Source organism: Nomascus leucogenys, chromosome 2 (assembly GCF_006542625.1).
Source record: "Nomascus leucogenys isolate Asia chromosome 2, Asia_NLE_v1, whole genome shotgun sequence".
In the NCBI taxonomy this organism is placed as follows: Eukaryota; Metazoa; Chordata; class Mammalia; order Primates; family Hylobatidae; genus Nomascus; species Nomascus leucogenys.
Window position 1 is genome coordinate 93544516 of NC_044382.1, and position 20916 is coordinate 93565431.

Consider the following 20916-nt stretch of genomic DNA (forward strand, 5'->3'; position numbering starts at 1 on the left):
ATCATTTTACATATGCTTACTTGCCATCTATATATCTTCTTATTGAGATGTTTTGATCTTTTGCACATTTTAAAATGTGTAGTTTGTTTTCTTATTGTTCAGTTGTAAGACCTCTTTGCATATATTACATACAAGTGATTTGCCATGTATATGTCTCGTAAGTATTTTCTTCCACTTCTGGTTAATATTTAATTTTTTAAGTGTCCTTCACAGAGCAGAAATGTTTATTTTTCACTTATTAATTTTTTCTTTCATAGATCATGCTTTTTTGTATATATGTAAAAATTCTTTACTAAGCCCAATGTTATCTCATTTTCTCCAACATTTTCTTTTAGAAGTTAGAGATTTTATAGTTTTACATTTTATATTTAGATCTATGATCCATTTTCAGGTTTTTTTGTGTGTGTGAAAGGTATTGGGTCTGCTACATGATGATGAACATGGTCTCTTGGTCTCTTTTTCCTCCTCCTACTCCTTTTTTTTTTTTTTTAATATGGGCATCTGATTTGTTTCAGTACCATCTGTTGAAAAGACTATCATTTTTCCATTGAATTGATTGCACTTCTTTGTTCTTTTGTATATAAATATATTCAACTAATTTTTATATAATAAAATGAATATACCTTTAAATAATATATGTGGGGCGTGTGTGTGTGTGTGTATCCTCTTCCCCTGGGGTCTTGTACTCTGTATAAGTGATCTATGTTTATTCTTTCAATGGTACCTTGCTGTCAGGTTTACTATAGCTTTATTGTATGCTGTAAACTCTATCCTAAAATTTTGTTTTTCTTTAGTATTGTGATGGCTATTGTAGATCTTTTTTGTTTTTCATATAAACTTTAGAATCAGTTTGTCAACATCTACAAAATAGCTTGCTAGCATTTTGATCGGGATACCATGGATAAGTAAATCATTCTGAAAATAATTGACACACCAATATTGAGTCTTCTCTCCATTAACAAATAATCTCTCCATTTATGTAGATCCTTGATTTCTTTTACTTTTTGGAGTAAAAAAAGTGGAGCTCTTTTTGTAGTTCCACATATAGATTCTTTCCTCATTTTGTTAGATCTATATCTATATTATGTTCTATTGTAAATAGTATTAATTTTAAATTTCCTATTCCAATTTATCCTTGATAATATAGAGAAAATCAACACATTTTTGTATATTGATCTTCTGTCCTATGACTTTGGTATACTCACTTATTAGCCCCATCAGTTTCTTGTTGCTTCTTTGGGATTTTCTGTATAGACAATCATGTCATCTGTTAAAGGTAAAATATATGAAAACAATAGCAGTAATAATCAAACTGATACATAGGGACTGATGATATATATAGATGGAAAAGGTATTAAAATTAATGCTTATTATATTCAAGGAAATACAATGTATATTGACAATTTCATCAGTGTCCTGGAAATGTTAAAATAAACATAATCTAATGACAATTACAAAAGTAAAGACAAACGAGAAATAAGCTAGTCAGAATGTCAGAAGACAGTAGACATATCTGAAAAAGAAATTAGTAAACTAGAAGTTAATTTAGTAGAAAGTGTACTTAATTACCTCTTTAAAGACCCTATCTCCAAATATAGTCATATTGGGTGTTAGGGCTTCGGCACATTAATTTTGTGGAGACACAATTCACTCCATATTAAAACTTTACAAATGTGTTAAAAATTATACTATAACTTCAAGAAATTATGCATAAACATTCAACAACATGTTCATTTAAATTCATCTACAATATTAATATTAATATATATTATATTATATTATATATTATGTTATCATATATAATATATGTTATATATTATAATTATTATATATCATATATTTTATATTTATATAAATATAAAATTAAATAAATTTATATAAATATAAAATTAAATAAAATATATATTTATATTTATTATAATGTTATATATTATATATTATATATTATAATATATTATGATATATTATTATTATATATTATATATTATAATATATTATGATATATTATTATGATATATTATATATTATAATATATTATGATATATTATTATGATATATTATATATTATAATATATTATGATATATTATTATGATATATTATATATTATAATATATTATGATATATTATTATGATATATTATATATTATAATATATTATGATATATTATATATTATATAATATGATAAAATATATTAGTTATAATATATTATATCATAATATATATTTTATATATAAATATATAATATATATTAATATATAATATATAATATATAATAATATATTATATATTATATATTAATATATATTCATGATATTAAATATAAATAAGTGAAGTCATCAGTGAAAAGACAATGATTGCTAGCTCTATGTAAAATAGAAATCAAAGAATGTACTGCTTATAAGAAAGTAATTTAAAATACAAGTTTACAGAAAGTATAAAAAATGGAAAATAATACACTTAAAAATACTAACCAAAAGAAAGCCCATGGAACTATGCTGAGAGAATTCATAAAATGAACATAAGTACATCACATATACAGGCGACACTTTATCTTGATGAAGAATTAAATCTATAGACTTTAAAGCTATTAAAATCTTTATATAATTTATAATGTAGTATTAAAATATATATAAAAATTGTAGACCTGAATGGAAAAATAGACAAATTCACAACTAATGGAGTATTTATTTACTGATAGAACAGTAGATATATATTTAGAAATAATATGTAAACTTTGAACAGCATCATTAATAAATTATTTAATTTATGTATATAGAATTCTGTGTTCAACAACAGCAGAGTGCACATTCTTTTCAAACACATATGGGCTTTTCACAGAAATAACTACATGTTAGCATATTTCAATCATTTTAAAAATACTGAATTTATACAGAGTATATTCTCTAAACACATTACCTTTAATCTAGAAGCACATTTCCTATGTGTTTAGAAATAAAGAAATATATGTTTAAATAACACATGGCTCAAAAAGTTATCACAGGGGCAATTTGAAAATGTTTGGAGTCAAATAATAATGAAAATAGAAAAAATCAAACCTCTGAGCTCCACTAAATCCATCCTTAGAGAAACACTATTGCTCTAATTAAATATTTTAGGCATAAAGAAATAATAAAAATAAATGGGCTCTCTCAGGAAAACAAAAAAATATTGACTATGCAAGGAATGTAGAAGAACAAAAATAATAAAAATTAGAATTAATAAAATACAAAACAAATATGCAATGAAAGTAAAAGACTAGTCAAGAAAAAAGGGATAAGGCACAAATAATCAGATTTAGGAATGACAAGAGGAACATTGCTCCAAATTCTATAGCATTTTGTTTTAATTATTTAAACAAATCAACAGTTTTAAGTCAATAAACTACAAAATATACATGATATTGGCAAATCAAAGGCATGTTAAAGTTTACAAAACTGGCTCAAAAAGGAATACGAAATCTTCATGAACCTATAACTATTAAATAAATTAAATCAGTTATTAATAAAGCAATCTCACCATGCTGTCTATAAGCCTGTACAGGTTCACTAGTAAATTCAGACAAAAATGTATGATTAAAAATTGTAATTTTTGCCAAACTCTTGCAGAAAATTTGTTAAAAACAAAATTTTAATAAATGAGTCCAGAAAATTGTTTATTATTAGAAAATATTTTAAGAAAGGAAAATTATACACTAATACTATTAACAAGTATGGATATACAGATCTTAAAATATTACAAAACCAAATTCAGAAAAGATAATATATAGGGTAATGTATAATGAAAAATTTGAATTTATTTCAGTAGCATAAGGTCAGCATGATGTTAGAAAATCATCTAATTCATGACATTAAATATAGGAAATAATATCTAGTCATTTTAATAGTTGCAAAAAAGCTTATTTTTGATAAAAACAAGCATATATGATGTTTTAAAAACTGTAAAATAGGGCATGCAAGATAATGTCATTAATCTGATAAAGTGTATCTACATAAATTACAAATATCCCTATTATGTTTAATAATAACATCTTGAAAACTTTTCTTTTAAAATTGGAAACAAAACAATTTGACTCTCTCACCACTTGTATTCAACATTGAATTGGCATTACCAATCAGTAGAGCAGGCAAGAAAAATAAAGCATATGTATTAAAAGAGAATAAATACAATATTTATTATTTGCAGATATTATGACTGTATACATTAAAAAATCAAAATAATCTGACAAATTATTGAAAGGAATAAATGAGATTAGTGTGTTTCTCAGGAAAAAGTTTAATATGTCAATCATTTGTGTTACCATGAACAAATAAAAATTGTTAGAAATTTTTTAAACAAAATACCATTTATAATTACATCAAATGCCATCAAATGTATAGAATTAAATCTAACAAAATTTTTGCAAGACTTCTATGCAAAAACATATAAAACAGTCAAAAGAAAACCTAAATAAGTAGGTGAACATTAACTATAAAGATAGCAATTATCCTCATTCATCTATTCATACAATGTGATACAAATCAAAATCTCAACATATTTTATTGAAGAGAGTCAAAAATTAATTCTACAACTTATACAAAAATAGAGTCAATCATAGTGAAGACTCTTAAAGAACTAGGTCAGACTATTGGTTCTATTGGATGTCAAAACTTGCTGGAAAACATAGAAAAGCCTAGTGGACTAGAATAGAACAATTAGCCAATGAGAGAGAATCTGACCCATTCATGTATAAGAGCTGATTTATAACAAAGTCATCACTTCAGGACAGTGATGAAACATTCTTTTAATAAATGTCGCTAGAAATATTGTATTTTCACGTGGAAAAAAAAGGCTTGTAACACATAGTATACCCAGATTTCAATGTCAGTTGCATTTTAGACATTTGTGAAAGAGTAAACAATAAAATCCGTAGGTGATAATAGAGGAAAATGTAATGAACTATGAAAGAGAAAGAATTCTCAAATGTGAGAGGAAGGGTATTTACCCTAAAAGAAAGATAGCTTATTTTAACATTAAAACTAAAAACTTATTTCATTAAAAACACCATTCAGTGAGAGAAATGGCAAGCCAGAGAGTAAAAGATAGATCTAAAACATATGATTAATAACACACATTTTAAAAACATTAAAACATCAAATTTGACAAAATGAAAAAGAAATTTAAAAATTAACTTCAATAGATACAAAATCCAATGTCTGGTCACTACATACATAGCTGCTCAATGTTATTCATAATCTAGAAAATACCAAATAAAACCCAAATGAGAATCTACTATATAGATGGCTAAACTTAAATAATGATAGCACTAAGTGTTTGTGACAGTGTAGCAGTGGAAATAATCATATGCTGCCGATGGGAGTGGACACAGGTACAACTAATTTGGATTATAGTTTGGTATCATCTAGCAAAAATGAGTTCCACATATCCTATGAGAAAGTAACTATACTCCTGGAAATTTACAAAATTAAAATTATTATATATTTTCTAAGTGGCATAATAAGAACATTCATAATATTTTTGTATTATACCCCAAACAGGAAACAAAATAATGTTCAACAGAGAATAAGATATATTCATAAACTATGGTATTTTCACCATCTAATACTATAATAAAAATGAAAATATTCCTACCAAACACAACAAGGTGAATGAATGTCACAACACATTTTAAAAAATTGTACTTTGTAATGGACACAGTATGGTACAGTGTGATGTTTCAATACATATGCGTATTGCATGATGATCATATCAGGGTAGTCAGCATGTCCACCAAGTTAAAAGTTAAGCATTTCTTTGTGGTGATAACTTTCCATATCCTCTTCTCTAGCTATATTGAAATATACAATACATTGTTATTAGTTATGTTTACCCTAGTACATAACAGAACCCCAAAACTTTTTTCTATCTAACTGTACCTTTGTACTGTTGATCAACATCTCGCTATTCCAACCACTGGCCTCTGGGAACCACTGTGCTTTCTCTACTTTTATGGGATCAACTTTCCAAATGTGAATTCACATATGATTCCGCATATGAATGAGTTTATGTAGTATTTGTCTTTTTCTGTCGTTTATTTTATTTAACATAATGTCCTCTAGGTTCATCCATGTTACCCTAAATAACAGGATTGAATGTATTTTGATAGCTAATAAATGGAACTATTTCATTGTGTAGATATACCACGTTTTCTTTATACATGCATCTGTTGATAGACGTTTAGGTTGATTCTATATCTTGGCTATTGTGAGTAATGCTGTGACAAACATATCTCTTTGATATACTGATTTCAATACTTTTGGGTATATACCCAGTAATGAGATTGCTGGATTATGTATTTAATAGTAGTTCTATTTTTAATTTTTTGAGGAACCTCAATATTCCTTTTCATAATGACTGTACTAATTTACATTCCCACTAATGTTGTGTAAGAGTTCCCCTTTCTCCATATTCTCACCAGTATTTACAACATGTTTTTTTAAGGGAAGAGAATAAAGTCAAAGGATTCTATTTATTTAGTGTCAAAAATCAACAGCATTAATTTATATATGTGATAGGTGTGTGTATAAGTGTAGAAAACAGAAAATAATTAAGTGGTTGCCATAAAGTTCGGATAGTAATTATATTTACAGGATATGGAAGACATCATGATTTGGAAAGGATTTGAGGAGAGGAGTGCTGAAAATGTTCTATTTTTTGGCCTTGGTGAAAATCATACAAGTCTCACTCTGGGATGACTTATCAATTTCTACATTTACATTTTATAAACTTTTCTACATGTGTAGTACATTTCACATTAAAAACAATTTAGGTGCCTGAATAAAACTGGGAATTTCCAGTATGAGTAAATGTCAGAAATGAAGAAACTATAGAAAATACCTAGGTAAATTTGGGCAAAACAGAATTTCAAAAAATAAAAATGATGATGTAATTATAAGTTTAGGTATAGCTGCAATAATAACTAAAATATGGGAAAAAAGATCCTGAGGAATCTATCTCGAATGCAGTGCAGAGTAAGATAGGCACAGAAACCATGCAAAAGAGATTGGGAACTATGGAGGATACTATGAAAAGAAGAGGAGAAAGAAAATAGGAAAACAGTATCAGAGAAGTTTCCAGAACTAATAGGAGAAAGACAATAATCCTCCAATTCAGAAATCCCAGTGAATCCCAAGTTATTAAATAGAAAAGAATTCATATGCAGGGAATATGACCACTGCAGAAAAATCCTGAAAGTGTCAAAAATTTAAGAGATCTTTCTAGATATAGATATAGATATGGATCTAGATAGATATACAATTAGACTGACAATTGTAATTTCTTAAAGGCTAAAATTGTTTCACTGTACAAGTTGCTAAGATATATGATAAAATTATATAGAAATGAATGCCAATAATATGTAAAATTCAGTATAGTCATATTTTCTCAAAAGTCAGAGCGGCAATGGATTGAGGTGTGTCAATAGGGACTACAAAGATAATGGTTATGACTTATTACATATATATGTACACGTGTGGGTGTGTGGGGGCACGTGGTGTATTTTTTATTTTTTTAATTTCAATAGCTTTTGGGCTACAAGTTGTTTTTGATTACATGGATAAATTGTATAATGGTGAAGTCTGAGATTTTAGTGCACCCATCACCCGAATAGCAAATGTTGTACTCAATAAGTAGTTTTCATCCCTCATCCCCTTCCCATACTCCCCACTTCTGAGTCTCCAAAGTCCATTACATCACTCTGTATGTCTTTGCATATTCACAGCTTAACTCCCATTTACAGATAAGAATACACAGTATTTGTTTTTCCATTTCTGAGTTATTTCACTTGGAATAATGGCCTCCAACTACATCCAAGATGCTGCAAAATACATTATTTCATTCTTTTTTATGTCTGAGTAGTATTCCATGGCACACTATGCCGCATTTTCTTTATCCACTCATCAGTTGATGGGTGCTTAGGTGCGTTCCATATCTTTGCAATTGTGAATTGTGCTGTGATAAACATTCACATACAGTTGTCCTTTGTTATATAATGACATATTTTTCTTTGGGTATATAACGCAGTAATCGGATTGCTGGATAGAAGGGTAGATATATTTTTAGTTCTTTAAGAAATCTCCATACTGTTTTCCGAAGAGGTTGTACTGATTTATATTCCCAACAGCAGTGTATAAGAATTCTCTTGTTCACCACATCCATGCCAACATCTATTGTTTTTTAACCTTCAATCATGGACATATCTGGCTGGAATAAGGTGGTGTCTTAAGGTGGTTTTAATTTGATTTACTCTGATGATTAGTGATGTTGAGCATTTTCATATGTTTGTTGGTCATTTGTTTATCTTCTTTTGAGAAATGTCGATTTGTGTCATTTGCCCATTTTTGATGAGATTTTTGTTTTCCTCTTGCTGATTTGTTTGAGTTCCTTGTAGATCCTGGATAGTAGTCCTTTGTGGATGCACAGTTTGCAAATATTTTCTTTCTGTTTTTAATTTTTTAATTTTTGTGGGTACATAGTACACGCATATATTTATGGGGTACATGAGATGTTTTGGTACAGGCATGCAATACGTAATCATCACATCATGGAAGATGGGGTATCTATCCCTGCAAGGATTTATCTTTTGTGTTACAAGCAATCCAATTATACTCTTTTAGTTATTTTAAAATGCACAATTAAAATATTATCAACTATAGTCACCCTGTTGTGCTATCAAATGCTAGACCTCATTCATTCATTCTAGCTGTTTTACCCATTAACCATCACCGCCTCCTTCCCGCCCCAGCCCCCACTACCTTTCCTAGCATCTGGCAACCATCCTTCTACTCGCACTCTCTATGGGTTTGATTATTTTGATTTAAATCCCACAAATACGTGAGAATGTGTGATGTTTGTCTTTCTGTGCCTGGCTTATTTCACTTAACATAGCGACCTCCTGTTCCATCCATGTTGTTGCAAATGACTTAATCTTATTCTTTATTTGTGGGTGAATAGTACACCATTGTGTATAAGTACTACACTTTCTTTATCCAATTCTCTGTTGATGAACACTTAGGTTGCTTCCAAATCTTGGCTATGGTGAACAGAGCTGCAACAAACAAGGGAATGCATATAACTCTTGGGCATATTGATTTTCTCTCTTTTAGGAATGTATCCAGCAGTGGGATACTCAGATCATATGATAATTCTGTTTTTAATTTTTGGAGAAACTTCCAAATTGTTCTCCGTAGTGGTTGTACTAAATGACATTCCCACCAACAGTGTGGTAGTGTTCCCTTTCTCCACATCCTTGCCAGCATTTGTTAGTTTGCAAATATTTTTCTCCCATTTCATGGGGTTTTTGTTTACTCTGATGATGACTTCTTTTGCTGTGCAGAAACTTTTTAGTCAATTAAGTCCTAATTATTTCTATTTTTGTTGCATTTGTTTTTGGGATCTTAGTCGTAAATTCTTTGCCGAGATCAATGGTTCAGAAGAGTTTTCCTAGGTGTTCTTCTGGTGTTTTTATGGTTTTAGATCTTGGATTTAAGTCTTTGTTCTATCTTGAGTTGATTTTTGTATACAGTGAGAGGTAGTGATCCAGCTTCATTCTTCTACATATGGCTATCCAGTTTACCCACTACCATTTATTTAATCAGGTGTCCTTTCCCCAGTCTGTGTTTTTGTATGCTTTGTTGAAGATCAGTTGGTTGTATTTGACTTTATTTCTAGGTTCTCTGTCCTGTTCCATTGCACTATGTATCTACTTTTATACCAGTACCATGCTGTTTTGGTAACTATATGATTGTAATATAATTAGAAGTCTGGTAATATGATGCCTCCAGATTTTTTGCTTAGAATTACTTTGGCTATTTGGGCTCTTTGTTGTTTCCATACAAATTTTAGGGTTATTTATTCTAATTCTGTGAAAAATGTCTTTGGCATTTTGATGAAAATTGCATAGAATCTGTAGATAATTTCGGACATATACTCTTTTTCATGATATTGATTCTTCCAATCCATGGGTATGGGATATATTTTCATTCGTTTGCATCATCTATGATTTCTTTCAGCAGTGTTTGGTAGTTCTCCTTGTAGAGATCTTTCACCTCCTTGGTTAAGTATATTTTTGTTTGTTTGTTTGTCTCTTTGCTTTTTCTTGTAACTTTTGTAAAAGGGATTGAGTCCTTGATTTGATTCTCAGCTTTGACACTGTTGGTGTATAGTAGTGCTACTGATTTGTGTATCTTGATTTTGTAACCTGAGACTTTATTGAATTCATTTATCAAAATCTAGGAGTCTTTTGGAAGAGTCTTTAGGGTTTTTTAGGTATATAATCAAATCATCAGCAAGTAGAGATAGACTTCTTCTGTTCCAATTCGGATGCCTTTTATTCCTTTCTCTTGTCTAATTGCTCTGGTTAGGACTTCCTGATCAATTTTTTAACCTGAATGCATACATGGACATTTATTTCATTGTTTTATTGACCCTCAAATGTATTTTAGAATTATTCTCTTGTAAACATTCAACAACTAATTAAAAGGAAGTATCATCTTGTCTAGTGCCTTCATTTTAAAGAGTTTGGTGCTATGAAACATAATTTTAAAAAGCAGATTTGTGATAGTCTGAAATATGAGCTCAGGTATTCTGACTTGAAGGTCAACAGTGATAACATACAACAGTGTCTTTTAAAATGCAGCCTTCAATCTAAATTATCTAGAAAAGTAGAAAATTGTTGTAATTTAATGATTTCAGTGGAGCTTGTCTTTTCTCAAATTATCAAAGTTAAACATCAAAGAAGGAACAAAAATGACACCAGTAGTAATTAGAAGCTTTTCTTGACAGAATATGGTAAGAAATCAATTAAGGTATTTTTTTTTTTTTTTTTTTTGGAGACGGAGTCTCGCTCTGTTGCCCAGGCTGGAGTGCAGTGATGCGATCTCGGCTCACTGCAAGCTCCACCTCCTGGGTTCACGCCATTCTCCTGCCTCAGCCTCTCTGAGTAGCTGGGACTACAGGCGCCTGCCACCACGCCCGGCTAATTTTTTTGTATTTTTTAGTAGAGATGGGGTTTCACCGTGGTCTCAATCTCCTGACCTCGTGATCCGCCTGCCTCGGCCTCCCAAAGTGCTGGGATTACAAGCGTGAGCCACCACGCCCAGCCCAATTAAGGTATTTTTAACATTAGAAGTGATCTGAGCTATTCACAGCAAAAGTCATTGCTACCACAGATGCAGAAAGCAAATTATAAGTGATTGTATAACAAATAAGCTTAGTAATAATTTAACCAATAAATATGTCCTAGATGTGATGAGTTAAATAGACAGGGGAGAGTAGATATACTCTATCTTCAGGAACTTTTCTACTTTCTGGTCATCTCTTTTCTCTAAAGTGTCTATATCAACAAGATTAGTGTTTTTTTCCTTTATATCTTATTTAAATCAAAATTTTTTAAAAAATTAATTCCCCAGTTGTTCCCTTTTCTACCCTGTAGTGTTCACGGACTATTATACTATACCAATGGAGTAAAGAATTTTTCTTACAACAGCTAAAAGGCATATATTTTTAAGAAGTTTATAAATAGAAAAGAGGGAAATTTCATAGGGGACAATTATTCAGAAGAAGAGAGGAAAAAAGGCAGGTATGGACAAAATATCTATTCTGGAACATGCAGGAGAACGTGGTGGTTTTTCTTTTCAATATATTAAGGAGACTAATCGGAAAGATTAGTCAACCGAAGGCAGCAGACAACAGGGTTTAAGAGAAATTGATAATACTAGAAATTCAGGAGGCATTTCTGGAACTTGCTCATCCAAATTCAGAGTTGAACAAATGAGGTAAACTATTTTGATATGTAAGACGTATTTATTTGTTAGGGTAGATGTTCAGTTGCCATACTGATGAGGCCAAAATATACTGCAGCATTAGTAAGACAGTAATTTGTTTCCCTCTCATATGGTCTAGACCACATTGTCATTTAGGGACAAAAAAAAATTCAGCCATTTGACTGCTCAGCTATTTACTAGGATGTTATTTTATTTATTTATTTTTGGTGATGGAGTCTTGCCCTGTCACCCAGGCTGGAGTGCAGTGGTGTGATCTTGGCTCACTGCAACTTCCACCTCCCAGATTCAAGTGATTCTCCTGCCTCAGCCTCCTGAGTAGCTGGGATTACAGGCGCATGCCACCACACCCAGCTAATTTTTGGATTTTTAGTAGAGATGAGGTTTCATCATGTTGGGCAAGCTGGTCTCAAACTCCTGACCTTGTAATCCACCCACCTTGGCCTTCCAAAGTGCTGGGATTACAAGCGTGAGCCACCGCACCCAGCCAGGATGTTATTTCTTAATCTATGTGGTAAAAGCTGGTACATTGCCAAGTCCAAGACTCAGCCCATACAAAGATGAAAATCAAGAAAGGTTTTTAAGAATACCTGCAGATTACACATGTATTTTCTGCTCCAGATCAGTCTGCAGACAGACTCACAGCCAGCTCCAAGGAATACTAGGAAATGTAGAATTTTGCTATGTGCCGTATACTAAGGCTTTAACATAGGGTATACATTACTATTGGAAAAGAGGAGAAATTTGTATGGAATTCAGATAGCAGCAATTGCCTCACAGGGCCAGTGGGTTAAGAGGAATGTGACCTTGAATCTTGTATGCTTATTTTCCTGATTAGAATCCTACGTACATTTCTCACTGTGTTTGTTAGCATACCTAACTTTAGTGCAGTTACAATCACAAAACCTCCATGGTTTATCACAATTGAACTTTGTGTCTACTTCACTGACTAGTGCAAATTAACAGGGCGGGGCATGGGTGGTGGTTCTGCTCCATCTAGTCATTCTGGAATATAGGTTTCTATCAAGCAACTCTGTCTAACCCTAGACCCCAGGAGTCTCCAGTTACATCTGTCTGTCTTGCAGCTGAAATTAAGTTTGGAGGATTGCATAATCATTTTGTGTATTAGCTGTAGATATGGTATACATCATGTCTATTGGCATTTCATTGGCCAGCACTCAGTCACATGGTTACACCTGTAAGGGGTCCTGAAAATGTAGTCTGTGGTACCCAGGATGAAATCAGAAACAATTTGCTGATAAGCCACCAGATTTGCTATATGTAGTATACTCTATACATATTATTAAAATTATACTAATGATGCAGAGCTGTAGTATAATATTCTGCTTATGATGTTAAAATTAAATTAATTCCAATTTATACCAAAGTACATTTTAAACTATTAATTATACTACTAGTCTTTCACAGCTACTATCATTATTTGTAAAAGATTCTTATTCTTAGAATAGATATTTATTCTTATAATAGATGCATAAGAAAGGATGGTTATAATAGATGCATAAGAAAGAATGGCTATATTTAAATATAGATATCTTAGGAGAGCAAAAACATTTTTATGAAATGTAGCACAAAGAAAATAAATTTCTAAGTTTCTATCACCAATAATATTCAGTGAAAATAACTTTTGTTTCATGGTGCTCATGATTTTCTTTTCTCTATTAAATAATCAAAGGTTTTTACAGAAGCAGTATAGCCAAGAAGTATTTATTCCATTTAAAATACTCAAGATAGGGTTAACATTACAAAATGTATATTTTTTATCAAATATTTCCACCAAATATGATTCCACAAGATACTACTTTATCTTTACTGTTTAACTTAATAGCAACTTTGATGATAAATGTCTCTCTGAAACTGTTTCTTTAATAATTATTAATTTTGCATATACTTATATGAACAATGAGGTCCCCAAATGGTAAAACAAAAACCATTAGAATATGCAAAGTAATATAGATGAAGAAAATAAGCTGTATGATTGATTGCTGAAATATAAGCTAAAGTATGGTTATCCTATTTTCTGGGCCTCCAAATGAACATCAAAACAAAAATAGTTGCAATAACTTTGCTGCATTTCTTCCTTATAGAAAACTTGTTGAGTTTCCCCTTGAATTGATGTACAATATTTACTTTTGTTGCTGACTGCAGCAGTTTGTTCCATCTCATTAATTCAAGGAGTAAGAAACATCAAGGAACATCAGGAACATCATTAATCTGAAGACCATTTCTGCCCATGCCTAAGCGAAGCTATTAAAGATATTTCAAGATCCAACTAAAATAGTTATTAAAAAGCCTAACCACTATGTCTCAATTTATTTTCCAAGATAATTGTAACATCTTTGTCTTGGATCATGGGTTGATACATGTCTTTGGGTTTCATTTGCTATATTATTTTCAGAGCAAGGTAAAGGGAAAATTTAAATCACAATCAAAAACATTTAAAAAATGCAAGCTAAGTTTTAGAATCCTCTACTAGATCATAATATAGTCCTGGTGGAAGGCATGCTTTGCTTGGCGTCATTAGGCAACAGGTTTCGTCTTTGTCTTGTCTAGTATACACTAAGCAGAAAATTCAATTATTTTTCCATACTATTTTTTAAAAATAATTATAAACATGACTAAGAAATTCAACAGTACACTAGAAGTTATATATGTGAGCAAATAACACATACTTTAAAAAATTATTTTTATAATTGACCAATAAAAATGTATATATTTATGCTGTATTACACGTTTTGAAATCTATGTAAATTGTGAAATGTCTAAATCAAGCTATTAACATGTGCATTACTTCACATACTTATTTTTTTTATTGTGGCAACATTTGAAATCTATTCTTTCAGGAGGTTTTAAGTCTACTATACACTGTTACTCATTATAGTCACCATATGTAGAATAGTTCTCTTAAGCTTATTCCTCTTAACTAAATTTTTTTACCCTTTGTCCAATGTCACCCTGATACCCCCAGCAACTCCCCTGAGCCCCTGGTAAGCTCCATTCTACTCTCTCCTTCCACAAGTTTCACTTTTTAGATTCAATATATGTGAGATCCAGGGATATTTGTCTTCCTGTGTCTGGCTTATTTCACTTAATATATTCCAGGTTCATACATGTTGTTGTCAGTGACAGGATTTTCATACCACATTTTTTTATCCATTTATCTGTGAGCATTTGGGTTGATTTCATAACTTGGCTATCATGAATTGTGCTATGATAATCATAGGAGTGCAGATATATCTTTGACATATTGATTTTATATCCTTTGAGTGTATACCCAATAGTGAAACTGCTGGATCATAGATAGTTTTATTTTTTTTCGGTCTAGATTGATGATTAGTTTAATTTTAAATAGTAGCACCGGAAGATACACACAGGCACACGCACACACACACACACACACACACACACAAACACACACACATTTATTTGTTAAATTTTCAGATGTGAATAGGGTTAAAAATAACTTGTTCTAACATAGTGGCCCTTTTTTCCTGTTTTTGGAGTTCATTGATATTGGGGCTAAATATATTCTTTTTTTGTAGTTAGAAATTTTAATAACTTTTTTCTGTTTTTTTTCTACATTTTTATATATGATCAAGGAACAAGAATGGCTCAGGCTTTGAGACCAATCTGGGCAACATAGTGAGACCCTGTCTTAGCAAAAACTAGAAACCATCAGCTGACCAAAGTGGCACATGCTTGTAGTCTCAGTCACTCAGGAGGCTGGGGTGGGAAGGCCACTTGACCAGGAGGTCAAGGCCACAGTGAGCCATTATCTTGCCACTGCACTCCAGCCTGGGTGACAGAGCAAGACCTTGTCTCAAAAAAAAAAAAAAAATTGGTAAGATAGTAAATTGATAAGTATATTTTACTACAATTAAAAATTTAAAAATATAAAGCATCATTCAAACACACACAATTTTCTTTTCTTACAGTTTTGTAGGTTGTAAGTCCAACATGTGTGACCTTTTCCAAGTTCAGACTCTTGCAATGGAAATACTTACACTTCTATCAAATCCTTGTATTTTCTGATTGTTGCAACATTTGCGTGACTCTTGTATTTGATCTGCATCATTCATTCATTGAAATGATGAAGAAAGTGTCAGTGTTAGTGACTGCTGGGAAACTTTGCTTGCAGGCTATTGTATGAAAGGACAGGAGTAGGAGTAAGATAGAAGTCCTCTGAAAAAAAAAATAGCAATTGGAAAGTGAGGGCAGAGACGCCAGTATTTGGTAGCAGATCCCACTAGTTTAGTATTTATAACCCAATCTGCTGGAGTTTATGAGGTAGAAGGGTGAAAAATGTGAGACTCTGCTTATGGCTAAAACAAAAGAAGAATGCCTCATCTGATTTACAAGACTTATAGGCCAATAAAGCCAATGTAAGAAATATCATCCTTTAAAAATGAATACATGTTCATGTATGAGTTTGATCTCTAAACATGATCTTTTTTGAGAAATAAATTTGAAGTTTTCAGCCACTTGTGTTTGCTTACATTCTCTACAGTATGCTTACTTGATGTTGGTAGGTGTAAGATAATCATAATACTAGTCATCAAATCTAATGGATGTTTGATATTGAAAGGCAACTTCACTTGACACTGACATAATACTGAAGAGATGACTGGAAAATAGATACCATATTACTCCTGTCACATACTCTTTAGAAATGTAAAGTTTATTTTGCATTTTTCCAGTATTGGATTCTAAAACTGAGAGTTATTGTCCCTTCCCTTATATAGAGAATGATTGATTGAAGTATGAAATAAAAATGGGGTGACTTGGAAATTCTATAATTTCCATGTTTCCATTTTAAAAATTTAATTATATAAACTTACAATTAAGCACATTATAGAAAAAACAAGGAAAATATTTAAAACTCATTTTTCCTGATTATTTAACTATATTTTACTATCACATATGGTCTTGACATTATATACATTTATTTTGTCAATATGGTAAAAATGCTGTACTACAAGGGCTGAGCATGGTGGCTCACACCTGCAGTCCCAGCACTTTGGGAGGCTGAGGTGGGCAGGTCATGAGGTCAGGAGATCAAGACCATCCTGGCCAAGATGGTGAAACTCCGTCTCTACTAAAAAAATACAAAAATTAGCCAAGTGTGGCGGTGCGCGCCTGTAGTCCCAGCTACTCGGGAGGCTGAGACAGGAGAACTGCTTTAACCCAGGAGGTAGAGGCTACAGTGAGCCGAGATCACACCACTGCACTCCAGCCTGGGTGACAGAACCAGACTCTGTCTCAAAAAAAAAAAAAAAAAAAAAAAAAAAAAAAAAAATAAAAAATAAAAAAATCCTGTGCTACATACTACATTATTGTGTTACTCCACATCTCAACATTCCTTTTGGAGATGTCACGTTGGTGGTATATAACTGGCCATTGCAAGAGTGTTTAAAGCATGCAAATTGTCAAATGCTGCAAATCAGTTACTGCTTTATTGCTTTATTAATTGTCTCTTGGTTTAAGAAAGTGATGGATAAAATGATGGAGAAAACTTAGTAATGCAGCTAAAACTGTAGCTGCATTGAAGATAACACAAAAAATGAGAATTTTCTACTAGCATTCAAAAAGGATTACTGACGTATCAAAGAAGGAACTCACATCATTGACTAATAAGAGAAGTTCTGACATGTTTTCATGGTTTTACTTTTGTCTTGTCATTAACATAGACAAAAATACCAACCAGCATTCTTGTCAAAAATGCACTTGTTTGTCAATGACATGAGAAGCTAGTAAGTTGAGTTGGATAGTGATTAAACATTTATTCTTAGCCTGAATTTGAGACATTACTGTTGGTAATACAAATATTAAACAGTGGAATTTGGGAGAAATAGCAATTCAATCTGAAGTTATAAAGTTATGGAATTTTCAATAAAGAATAATGTGGGCTGAGCATGGATCACCACTGTAATCCTAGCACTTTGGGAGGCTTAAGGAGGAGGATTGCTTGAGTCCAGGAGTTTTTGACCAGCCTGGGGGCAACATAGGAACACTCCCATCTCTACAAAAAAAATTAAAAAATTAGCCAAGCGTGATGGTGTGTGGCTGTAGTTCCAGCTACTCAGGAGGCTGATGTGGGAGGATAGCTTGAGCCTGGGATACTCAGTTTGCAGTGAACCGTGATGGTGCCACTGCACTCAGGCCGGGGCAACTGAGCGAGACTCAGTCTCAAAAAAAAAAAAAAAGGAAGAATGCATATTTTATTATTGTTTGTAAACTGTGTTACAAGACTTTTAGATTAGTGAACTTCTTAATAAATGAATATGTGTGTATTTGTTTGCCTACACACACATACATACATTTTCTTATCGCAGAGACTCAGCTTTTAAACATTTATCAAGTCTTAATATTAGATGTAGCAATTCCTGCCAGATTTTGGCTTTCATCTAAGTGAGGTGAGAGCCATCTATTCCAAAGTTTTGAATAAAAGAATGGCAAGATCTGGCTAATACCTTAAAATAATAATAATCTGCTATTTCATTGAGAAAAACAGACTTATGTTTATCACCTAGCATTAATTGTTTCTTTATTTTATTCTGAGGCATATATGACTCAAAAAAAAAAAAAAAACACATTTCCTTGCCAATGCTTGTGGTGAGCTGTGCCCATGTGATTAAATTCTGACCAGTGGGTGGAAGTAAAGGGCACACCATTCAGATTGTGACCTTCAAAAGGAGAAGTGTGTGTTTCTATTTCTGTTTTACAGATGCAGAAACTGAGCTAGGTGTGTGTAAGTAACTTGCCATGCGTCATGCAATCAGTAAACAACAAACATGATTTCAAACTTAGGTGGCCTCCCTCTAGAATTTGTGCTCGATGCCACTATAAAATAGTGCCTTATAGTGTGTGGGGATTTTTTAACACCTATATGTGTGAGAGGGTGGTTTGAAATTGTTTGAGGATTGAAATGTAAAGTACATATTTTAAGCAGTCTATACATGTTGTATGAAAAATGAAGATGGGTGAAGTAGACAGATTAATGACTTGTTCTATGGATCAGGTACTGATGCAAAATATGTAGACTTCTTTGACTTACCTTATCCTTCAGCCTGTGCATGTGTTTGTTTCTATGTGTTTGTACACATAGATACACACATATTCACATATATGTATATGCTTATGTACATTGTATATGTGTACATCTATGTATTGGTGATAAACTTGAAAATTTCAAAAATACATATGCCTAAATGAATATTTTTCTGCCTATGTTTAATTTATGTAATTCTTATTCAGCACTCTTGAAACTACTTGACTAAGTCTTAAGAGTGTTATAATTCAAAATTACAAGAAAATAACTTAGTTGGCTTTGTTTCCGGAAAATTATAAAGACATGCTTGGAACTATTAAGTGATTTAAAATCTACCAGAATTCACAGATATTTTCCCATAAAACATAAAGAATTAGAAGCAAAAGTGGATCTTGCCTTTTTGAATGATAAATAAGAGCCTCTGAATTCCAAGTCCTTTACATTTGCTTTCTGTAGGCTCAGCATAATCACTGCCAACACTGTGAAAATATGACATGGTTCAAGAAACTTTATAAAAAAAACCTGTCAATAATTTAATTTGTAGATAAGATGAAACCAGGAGAGTAGCAAAAATTGACAACATTTCTGAAAGAACACTATATTGTTATGAAATGCCAAACTCTAAAACTTAAAAAGCATGTTAGCAGAGTTTTAAAGTTACTATAGCTATCATACTTTAATTTATTTTAATGTGTACCTCTCTGTTGCCACAAATGACTTGAGTTGGCAGACAGAGTTTGACAAGCCTATTTTAGCATCAGAACAGCAATGAAGAATAGGTTATGTCAAAGAGAGTTATCGAAGGACCCTCTTTTGTAAAACTTCAAATTGGATGAGAAATTTTAGGGAAGAAGAGTTCAATATTTCTCCAAAGCACTGAAGCTGTTTTTATAGAATTATTGCAAAAGTAGAGCATAGACCCTGTGAAATATAGCAATGGTAAAATGTGTGAATTCCTATGAAAAGGGGAAAGCAATTTTTGCAAGATAGAGCTGTTATGGTGTAGAGTTTTATAAAGTTGCTTCTATAGTCAGATCTCACTAAAATTATATATTTGTCCCTTATTAGTTATGAGAGATATGACAAATTGCTTAAAATCTCTTAGTAATTTATCTGGATAATTTTAAGAATTGAAACAAATTCCATGTAAAATATTTAACAGGGTTTTAAACACATACTAGAAGAACCTCAATGAAATGATGAACTACAATGTAATGGTGACATTTGGATTAGTTAAATTCGATGTGATAGAATTGAACTGTTATAGTCAAAACAATATTTCTGAGTTTACTACGAAATAAAGAAGTTCTGAAGGAAATATTAGTGGTCAAAGATTTTAAAATACCCAGTAAAAGAAGGCACACTTTATTTCAGGATGCCATTTAGGTTCAAATATAGAGTTTTCTAAAGATTCAAAAGCCAATTACCTTAGTAATTACTGCAGTAGGATTATCAAGTATACTTTCTAGATATTTATTATTCAATTATTATTCAAATATAGAGTTTTCTAAAGATTCAAAAGCCATAATTACTGCAGTAGGATTATCAAGTATACTTTCCAGATATTTATTATTAAATGGCCCAGATAAGCAAAAAATGGCTATGAAATAAGTTTAGTGTTACATACAGGTACAGATAAAATGAAAATAAAATCATTTATTAAATGTTGTTAAACTCAATTTATACTTCTGAATGTCCCATGCATACTGAACTCAAAAACATAGAGCATGCTCATAGAGCAACTACTTTTGTTCAGGACAATGTTTTAGATTTCATAAGAGCACTAGGGCTTTGAATGAAGTGGTTCAGGGTACACAGAAGTGAACTTGAGGAAAACACAGGAATGTCATCCTAATAAATGACTTATTTGAATGGCATTTATTTTTATGGTTTTACATATAACATCTCTCATCTCTCTGTAGCTTTCTTTTTAGAAAGTTATCACCAAAAATTTATAAATGCAAAAGATTTTTGGTTTTTTTTTGCAATGTATTTTCTCTAGTGATTACCTGTGTGTAAATATGTGTGGACA